The sequence below is a fragment of the Mus musculus genome, chromosome 1, assembly GCF_000001635.26.
Source record: "Mus musculus strain C57BL/6J chromosome 1, GRCm38.p6 C57BL/6J".
Classification (NCBI taxonomy): domain Eukaryota; kingdom Metazoa; phylum Chordata; class Mammalia; order Rodentia; family Muridae; genus Mus; species Mus musculus.
In genome coordinates, this window is record NC_000067.6 from 151,144,937 (window position 1) to 151,155,471 (window position 10,535).

The 10,535-nt window shown below is 41.6% G+C and overlaps 1 long non-coding RNA gene across 1 annotated transcript in view; it reads right to left on the minus strand.

Annotated features, from left to right (window-relative positions):
- Positions 1-10,310, minus strand: part of Gm36139 — an 80,787-nt gene extending 70,477 nt beyond the window's left edge. Inside the window, exon 1 of the long non-coding RNA XR_387463.3 lies at positions 9,962-10,310. This is a non-coding gene — a long non-coding RNA (predicted gene, 36139). The remainder of the gene's footprint in view (positions 1-9,961) is intronic.
- Between the last annotated feature and the right edge of the window lie 225 nt (positions 10,311-10,535).

Genomic DNA, 10,535 nt, shown 5'->3' on the forward strand with positions numbered 1-10,535 from the left:
TTAAATGTGCCTAAAATAAACCACCTGAAGTCAGATTCTAAATTTGAACCAACACTGGCTACTGAGTTGTGCTGGGCCAGATTTTCTTCCTGCCTCTCACAGATCCACACTCTGCTGGCCATGTTGTTTGCAAAGACTACCGACATGTCCCAACTGGATCGGCAAAAACAAAGATCAAAAAATATTTCCAATCTTAGATAAAGTCAATTCATTCTATTTTTGTATAACTTGAAACCAACAAATGACTCCTTTAAAATATGTTAATTGAAATAAAGTTACCCCATTTCCCACAATCGTTTTCTCCCTCCAGACCCTCCCAGCTACTCTCCCATACCCCCAACTCTAAAGTAGATAGCTTTTGGCACTCATGCTTATTAATAGATGCATACTTATGTGTGTATGTGTGTATTATGTATGTATGTATATACATGCAAATATATATAAACACAACCTGTTAAGTTCATTTTTGTTCTCTCTCTCTCTCTCTCTCTCTCTCTCTCTCTCTCTCTCTCTGTGTGTGTGTGTGTGTGTGTGTGGTTTCAAGGCTGGACAACCAGTATTGGGTCATATCTCTGGAAAAGGCTAATTCTCCCTCTCCTGCCAGTTGCCTATAGTTTTGGTGTAGAACCCTGCAAAATTTCCCCCTCCTATGTTAACATGTTGGCTGATATTGCTATTCTCCCAATATTGTTTATGCAGCCATTTCTAGAAGACTATTTCATAGTAGACTTCCTGCACACACATCCTCATCCCTGAGACATAGATGCAAGGGCTATGGTGCAGATACAGCTGCTGGGGCTGGGCTACCCATAACCCATTGATCTCTGCATTGTTTGTTTAAGAAAAAAAGGTACAAAAGCAACTAAACTTAATAATGACTCCCAGGATGATATACATTGAAAATATATCACAAATACATGATTTTTAAAAGTTTTTTAAAGAACATATTCTCTGCACAAAGAATGTACTCAAACACTGAAAACTATTTTAGTTTTCATCTAAATTCTCAAAAATCCCTCAAGCATTTGACTTATTTCCAGGAGAAACAGATAACTTGGGACCATTCTCCACACTCATGAGCGCAGACAAGGCAGTAGATCCACACAGCCTTTGAAAGCCTGTGTGAGTCTTCTTAGCACATAGGGGTTGGGGAGGCAGTGCTCAATTAGTTCAAAATTAAAAAAAAAAAAAAGTTTTGCAATTCCAAGCCCAACTGTTTGCATGGGACATTTTCATGCATGGGCAAGCCTTTTCAGCTTTATCTTGACATATCTGTTATCTCTCTAAAAGATTTTGCACATTAAAAAAAATGTCATTTCACACTTAACTCTCTCTCTCTCACAGGCATATGGATGCCAAAAATCATCATATGATCTCTGGGAAATTTGTTATATTTTTATCATGAACAAAAAGAAGGAAATTTATGTATACTAAGTATGTATGAGTCTTATACATTATCTTATTAACAAGCCATGATAAAGATTATCTATACAGAGTGCACACAGCATAACTAAGGATAAATACACACATATTATATATATTATACATTATATTATATATATTGAATATGCCAGAGGTTTGGATCTTAAAAATTGTTCATTTATATCCTTGAAAGTCTATTTAATGGACCCTGAAACCAAGTCTGATGACCTACGTTGGATCCCCGGGACCTATGTGGGGGGAGAAGAAAGATCAGATACTTACCAGTTGTCTTTTGTCCTCCACACTCATGCCATATCATGTGGACACATAGACATGTGCATGCACACACACATACCATCATCCTTGAATAAATGAATGGATGAATGGATGAATGAATGAATGTGAATAAATGACACTTTTAAAAACCTTTAAAAACTTTTTAAAAGCCATTTAAATCGTCATTGTCTGGCATTTTTTAGTCTCTCACACAATCCGCATCTGCCACATCATTAGTAAAACTGCAATTTTGAAAACTAGGTAAGATAAGTTCAGTTGCACAAAAATGAGCCTAACTTCCTCGTGTATCTGAATTGTAGTAATATACTAACACTAATAATGGCTGTTATTTCCTACCAGACACTCTCCTAATTTCATTAAAGGTATTACTCATATATAATTCACAACAATCCTACAAGACAGTTACTATTCTTACACAATAGAACAGATATAACCAATAAAGAACAGGAAACCAACCTGACACCAAAAACCAGGATTCTTACCTTTGAGTCACCTGACTTTTCCTGCAGTCCTGGTATTTAACCCTACCTGTGTGACTATTGGCATCCCTACTGTGGCATATCACCTGGCCCTTTTTTCTCAGTCCTTTGATGACAGAATTAGCTCCAGGGGCCATGAGATGAGCCTGCACAGAGCTAATGACAGTCCCTTTCAGAGACTGAAATACACCTTGAGAGACAGGTAATCCCTCATCATCTAGGATTGCAGGAATAGTGGCAGATCGTGTCATTTGTTTCACTAACCTGACATCTGAAATACCTTCTTATGTGTGAGCAATCTATAACTTCAGCAGTAAAGAATAAACCCATTCAACAAGACAGGCATTTGAAAGGTGATGGGGATGAAAAGGGATTGCTGTTCTTCCAGAGGTCCTGAGTTCAGTTCCCAGCACTCATGCCATACAACTCACAAATGCCTGTATCTCCATCTCCCACTCCCTCCTCTGGCAGCTTCAGATGCCTGCACAATTAGAATAGATGCATATACATACATAAAAGTAGAAGAAGAAGAAGAAGAAGAAGAAGAAGAAGAAGAAGAGGAGGAGGAGGAGGAGGAGGAGGAGGAGGAGGAGGAGGAGGAGGAGGAGGAGGAGGAGGAGGAGGACAACTGCACCAGATAGAGTTCTGTAACCTTTCCATCCTGCTGGGAAACTCCTTAAGCAGAAAGTTGAACAATTCAAAATAGCTTCAGGAAGTCCCTGAAACTGACCAAATTCACTAGGCCCCTCCCTGCCAGAGTGAGCAGTAAAAGCTGAGAGTCACTCTCAGATGAGCTAAACCAAACAGCAAAGAGGACTCTGAGCCCAGACCACCTGCCAGGAAGAAGCAGAAACCAGCCAAGTTGCCTGGAAGTGGTTTTAGATTAACTGAGTCACTTGGAAAGGACACTCTAACCTGCTGAGCTGAGTGCAGTCTGTACAGTGTGCTCCAGATTCTCAGCTTTGTGAGCTGTCATCTGTGGTGGGGTAGCCTTTGGTAATGCAGCTGTCTTTGAGTCATTTCTGCTCTTGTAAGTAACCCCTCACCTATATTCTTATAAGAAACCCCAATAAAGCTAATTGGTTCACCAAATTGGACTTTGGTGATGTCTTAGGTAGGGTTTCTATTGCTGCAACAAAACAGCATGACCAAAAGCAAGTTGGAGAGGAAAGGGTTTATTTGTCTTACACTTCCAGATCATAGTCCATCATTGGAGGAAGTCAGGACAAGAACTTAAGCAGGACAGGAACTTGGAGGGAGGAGCTGATGCAGAGGCCACAGAGGGGTGTTGCTTACTGGCTTGTTCCCCTGGCTCACTCAGCTTGCTTTCTTATAGAACCCAGGACCACCAGCCCAGGAATGGCACCACCCACAATGGACTTGGGCCCTCCCCCCTTGATCACTAATTGAGAAGATGTACAGCAGCTGGATCTCATGGAGGCATCTCCTCAACTGAAGTTTCTCTCTCTGGGATGACTCTAGCTTGTGCCAAGTCAACACAAAAAAAGCAGCCAGGGAAGGTAATAGCAATACTTTGGTCTGTCATATGGTCCCTGTCTGAGCGAGTAGACATGTGTGTTGCTTCTTCCCAGAAAAAGTTTTGTCACACAACAGATAGTCACTTTCAAAGACCATTGTAGCTACAGGACAAGTGGGAACTCAAGGCACACAGACTCCTGGTGTTTATTAGAAGTTAATGACTCGTAACACTCTACAGATCCATGTTGTCACAGAGGAGTGTCCTTGTGTTTTGAAGGCTACTCTAGTATCCCCTTTAAGATATGTGGACCATACCTCCTTCTTGAGCTATTGGCAGATGTGTGGGTTGCTTTTAAATTTTCATTCTTGTAAAGAACATTACAATAAGCAATGTGTCTCTTTGACACACTAATTTCATTTCCTTTGGATATGTACCCAGAAGTGAGATTGTCAAATATATGGTAGTTCTATATTTAACAATCTTCATACCATTCTCCACATTGGTTGTATAAATTCATATCCCTATAAACAAAATAAACATACGTTGGAACATAACATCATATTCCATAAATGTGTACACTTACCATTTGTTTAATAAAATCACTAAAAATAAAAACTGTAAAAAAGCACCTGAGAACACTGGAAAAAACAAACAAACAAACAAAAAAACAAAAAAGAAAAAGAAAAAAAAACAGGTTTTGTTTAGACCCAAAATAGAGACTGTGTAAATCTGTGTCTTCAGAAGGTGACATGGGCAGCATCTACATCCAAAAAGGGAAGGGGCTAAAGGCCTAACCACATTGTTTAATGTTAGCATCCATTGTTGGTCCCAACAGAAGAGGGTACCATGGCCACTTCCCTGTGAAGGTGTCCACAGCTCAATGAAGCAAGCCTGAGGGAAAACCGTGGTGTGACTCTAATGTGTACTCTGCCCCCAGCCCTCATGGCCAGTCCATGAGCTAGACAGACCTTTCTGAATAACTATCTTCTAATTAAAATGGCCATTCATCTTCTAGTGTTTGAAATGAAAATCCTGCCTTAGTTTTCTGGCCACTACCCTTTTAACAGCTGAGCACAGATGGGGTAGCAGAGCACAACACTCATTAGTACTCTTTCATTAAAGGAGTGTGAGCCCCAAAACTGAGGTATCAGGAGAGCTATGTTCTTTTGGGGGAGTTTACCAGGCAAATCTAGGGTCCCCACTTTGGTAATACATGAGAGGTTTCTTCCTTCAGTTTGGAAGCCAGCAACATTATATATCTCTCTAACCATTTCTCCTCCATTGGACTCCTTTCTTTTACCTTCCCTTTCCACCTTTGTGGATCCTTGGAAGTCCATCTGTATAATCTATGTATTTTAGGTAAGTTTATTAGCAATCTTAATTTCAGTTGCAACTCTAACTCCCCTTTGCTGTGTAATCTAATTCACTCATGGATCTTAGCAATTGGAACGTTGATGTCCTTGGGGGATACACACTACCAGCACACCCTAAAGTGTGGACACATGTGAGGTATGCTCACTCTACAAGTGTGGACACTTAAGGTGATGGGGAAACTTAGAAATTAGAATCCATTCTGGCTGGTTGAACAAAATAACAACCCAGTTGATGTTATTGAATGCAATTCCCATAGTCACCTACATGGGAAGGTCATTGTAGAAAAGCTCTGGACGAGCCAGAATCACATAAAGGAGAGAGGTACCACAAGGACAGTGAACATGAGTTAACTATTTTTCCCGACTTTGGGCAGCCTGAAAGACGATAAAATATTGTAGCTAAAATGTCCCCCGCAGGGTCATGTGTTTCAACTCTTGACTGCACTTGGACCTGGGCCTGGAGTTAGGATCTAGCTGAAGGAAGCGGGCCACTAGGGGTGGGTCTTGGGGTTTCTTAGCCTGGACCCACTTTTGGCCGCCTATCTCATTTTGACTGCATAACAATATGACAAGCTACCATATTCCTGATGCCATCCACCCGTTCCACAGCACAATGGACTGTGAAGTCCCAGACTATGAGTTTCCTCTCTTACACTGCTTCTCGTCCAGTATTTGGCCACATCGATGAGAAGAGTAATTAATACAGAAGGGTGTGTTTAAAACCCCAAATGACTTGTGACAGCTACAAATTGATTGGTTACAGCTACAGTGATCAGTTACCTCGTGCATATCTCCTATGAGAATCTCCTGTGGTAGACTATGACATTCCTCGAAGTGCCACCACCACCTCCTCCAAAACAATCCAAAGATTCCCCTTAAGTGTTGCCAAGTTACAATGTGATAAGATTGAAAGCCTAGGAAAATTCCTTTGATAAAACTAAGGATGTTGATGATAGAAAGAAAGAAAGAAAGAAAGAAAGAAAGAAAGAAAAAACTTGGACCCCCAAAAAGGTTTGGAATACAGACACTTTAGAAGATTGAGATGGCTCACACTATATCAGAACTAGCCCCTACTAAGGCTAGGAGAAGTCTTCATACACATACCCCCCCCTTAATAAAATTGCTTCCTCATTGTTTAGAAGTCTTATGAGAACTCACTGGCTATTTTCTGAAGGCCAGAGATTGATAGAGTATAAAGAAACTTCCCTGACTTGGTTGGAAATGCTGGCAGTTTGGAGTCCCCAATGTTAGTGTTTAATAACCAAGTTCAAGGCAGCAAAGATAAAGTGGCATGACAACAGGATCAGCTGCCTGTCCTCCATCATGCCAGGGACTAAGGTCCAGGCTCTGGCATTGAAATGGTAATAGTTCAAGGTCCTATTAGATTTTTTTACAATTTAAAAAAATTCTAGATCTGGGTTGTAAAAGGTCAGTCGGAGCCACTGTAACTCTCGTCATCAAGTGCTGTGACCATCAAGGCATTTCCAGGCCTGGAAGGAGTGAAAAGCCACTTTTGAAGAAGAAGCATGCAGTGACAGGAAAACAGGCATTGTATATTCTTCCCCCTCCACCCCTCCCACATCCTTTCACAAAGGGAAGCATTGGATGAGAGCTCTGGCCATTCATCAAAGTAACTAATGTATCAGAGAAGGGAAACATCAATATTCAGCCTTTTAGATTTTTACTAAAAATACCTGTCCATTCTTAATTCCTCGAGACTCATCCAGGGATACACAATGTATTTATTTTTTCTCTCTCTCTCTCTCTTTCTGTGTGTGTGTGTGTGTGTGTGTGTGTGTGTGTCGGAGGTCAAGGGGTGACTATGGTTTTGTGTGTGTGTGTGTGCCTATGTGTGTGTGTGTGTGTGTGTGTGTGTGTGTGTGTGTGTGTGTAGGTCAAGGGGTGACTATAGTTAGTCCATTCTCCCTCCTATAGGTCCTTGGGACCAAACTCAGGTTGTTAAACTTTCACAGCAAGTGCCTTTACCTGCTCAGCCACCTCACTAGTTCGTGCGCCATAGAATTTATAACTGACGCTAATAATAGCCAATATGTTCAGCTGCCAATGGGAACTCTGAAGCTGCGGTGTGATGATTTTTATGGGGTCTTAATATATAGTTAGAATATGCCTATACGGGACTTGGCTGATTCTCCAATTACATAGCTCCCTGAGCTGTGGAGAATTATTGGAGAAATATCAAGCAAATCTCTGGGATTCCCATGACTAATACAAACCCTTGCTCTGCCATCAAAGACTTGAACCACAGATGTAGCAAATCTTTCATCCCTGTTCAACTTGCTGCTTTAGAGTGCCTGAGGCAGATGCATCTGACAGAAAAGCAGTAGATGAGAAACAGAAGCTGGCATTCAACCGTACCTTCTGTTCTAGAGGTAGCCATTTCACTTGAACAAGCATACATGGCTTGCATTTGGTGATATGTAGCCACTAATCAAGAAAAAAAATTCTTTTACGTTTAACTGCTGTACAGACATCAAACCCCTGCTTTCTCCCAGTGCATGCGGTAATACATTTTCATCACTATTCTTGGTCACACTAACTTTCAGGACTTGTGCTAGAATTGATCCTTTCAGGAAACCCTACTTGATCGAACTCATCTGTTGCTTTTCCAAGAGCAGTGTTACCAAGTGGGTGTCAAAGAGTCCAGGATCCTTCCACCAGGTGCTAAAATATCTTACAGTGCTTTCTCTAAGCCTTTGTGTTGACTCCTTGCAGGTCTTTTTCAGGGTGGCTTCGAGAGGGGTGTGGACAGGTCAGAAGTAGCTTTGCAGGAAGTATGAACCACTTGTTTACAAAACTGCAAAACATATATGTGAGAAAGAAAGAAAGAAAGAAAGAAAGAAAGGAAGGAAGGAAGGAAGGAAGGAAGGAAGAAAGGAAGGAAGAGGAAATCGTGCTATTATAGATGCTGTAGTAAGATAATGTGCAGAAAAGCTGGGGAGAGGAATCCAAAATGATATCAGGATGTATGACATTAGTTTCTGAGGACACAGTGATGCGGAGGGATAGGCCGGCAGCATCTCCAGAACTCTGTTAAAACCACTAATTTTGTATTCTTCCCACTGGAAAGAAGACAAAAGTGTTGTGGACATCTGTGGGTTTTGAGAGTAGCTTTTCTATATCTGTATGCTACTGTGCTGCAACTTTAAAGAGAGCCCCTAATCAACAGGAATTTCCCACCGCTAGGAACCACAGCTCCACCAGCTCTGTTTCCAACCTCTGTGACTCATCTGAGCAAACTAACACAGATGCACGGGATAAGTGGGTAAGGGTGCTAACTGAGCCCACAGCAAGTGATAATACAAAAGGCTTTTAGAAGCCCCTAAGGTTTTGGATAAAAGCCATGTCCTTTTCAGCAAGTAATTGTTCCCCTCACGAGAAACACCTTGCTACAGAAGTTTGATAAAGACCGGTAGTCAGGTCATGGGACACCAGCTGACCATCATGAGTGGGTTATCTTTGCGGCCTCACCACTAACTGGCTGTTCCCTGTTGTGTATTAATCTTAAAGGGAAGAGTTTATCTACAGGCCAAAGTACAAACTCCTCCTGGAAGCACATTTTGTAGTTTTGTAAACAAGGGGTTCATACTCCCTGCACAGCTACTTCTGCCACCCTTCCTTAAGCGACACTGAACCAATGCCACAGATCCTCTGGGCCCCTTTTGTCTGCGTGGAACGGGTCTCTAGTCGCGGGTGGGCAAAGCGTTGGATGAATGACAGATGCACACAGGAGAGGTTATGTAGAATCTGAATGTAATTTTTTAAATTGAGCATCAAACTTTTTATACAGAAGACAATAAGGAAGTTGGGTGTGAGGTCTTTACTCTCCTAGGGCAAGGGCTTTCACACCCAAGTCATGGTTCTAACTAGGGAGTTCCGTTCTAGCTAACCATCTCATGAATAATGCAGTACTCTAAAACCACAGCCTGATCTACTTCCTAAACCATTGTAAATTCCTGTGTATGGGAGCGACTTGGCTTTTATTCTAAGTGATAGTGTAGTACCAGAGGCTATTCTAAATGTCACTGAATAGCAACATTCTTCCTGAATTCTAAGCCCATGGTCTTGCTCAAGGACGTTCTAGGACTGTTGGAACACTGGCTTTAGCTATGTCAGAATTCAATCTTAAAAGGCACTTACATTAAGATAATACTAAAAGAGAGCACGTGGATCCATACACTAGACTAACTCGGGAATGGAAAATTAATGTATGGGTTAGAGAGAACGACAGACTCCAGGAGCGAGTTTCTGTGAAACTCTTTTGCCTCGTGAGTAGCTTTCAAGCCTCAGCCTGTCAAGCTGACTCGACCGGAGAGCGTGGCAAACCAAGGAGACTGACCTGCAAGCTTAGTCAACACAAAGGCTTAGAGAAGACACCGTTAAGATATTCTAGCACCTCCTGGAAGGATACTGGACTGTTTCACACCCATTGGGTAATACTTCTCTTAGAAAGCAGAAAAGGAAAACCTTATGAGTAAAACCTAAAGATCTCTTTAGCCAATTTGCTTGTCAAAAGTGGTGGTGCTGAGTTCTAATCAGTCAAGATTTATTGAAATGTGTGTGGGGGGGGGTTGGTCTGATATTAGACTATTTGTGAAGAGTGAGATCAGAGGTTTATGGGTAAGGTTTGGAGAAAGGACATAACTCAGCATAAACTGAGATGGTGAAAATACTTGTAGCCTAGATCAATCCTTACCAAAAGACCTCAGTGGGGAGGTAGACCAGATGGCAGGACCTTCTCCCTCTATATCCCAATACTTGCTGAGTGCTGCATAAGCAACACACAACATTGATGGGAAATAAAATACATAGGGACTCAACATAAACTGATAATAAAGCTGCCTTGCAGCTACCCAGTCAATCACAATTTGTAACACAGAAAACAACATTACCTCCTAGATGAACAAGGAGACACCTGGGAGCCAGCTGAGTCCACTGGGTATCATTGCTCACAAAGCTGGATGTGATTTGCTCACTGGGCCAATGAGTTGATGTAGATCTTTATTCTCTTCTCCAGCCTGCTGTGCTTCTACAGTGTTGTTGTCCAGCTGAATGCTTCCTGTCACTATGTCTGTTTCCATCAGAATGTTGCTCCTAATTAGGAACTAACTTCATTACAATGCAAAGGTTTCTCCAGCTTCTTTTCTTCTTTAAGGAAAGAATTCAACTGAGGAGCACAGATAGCTTTCAGTAAAGTTAAGTTTTAAATTTGTTTAGTAAATCAAAGTCCACTCCAGAGAAAGATTGAGAGAGAGCGTAAGCTCAGATAGCAGCACACAGAGATCCCTTTCTGGAGTCTTAAGTTTCAGTGAATACTTTTGAGACCAGTGGCATGTTCATAGGATCAGTGACCGCTTTCTCCCTCCCCAAATCATAAAGAACTGGGGTCTCTCTTTAGGGGATTTCTGAATCTCTTGAAAGCCAAGGGTAGGAGAGGCAAGACCTTACAGGCGATCATATAAGTAA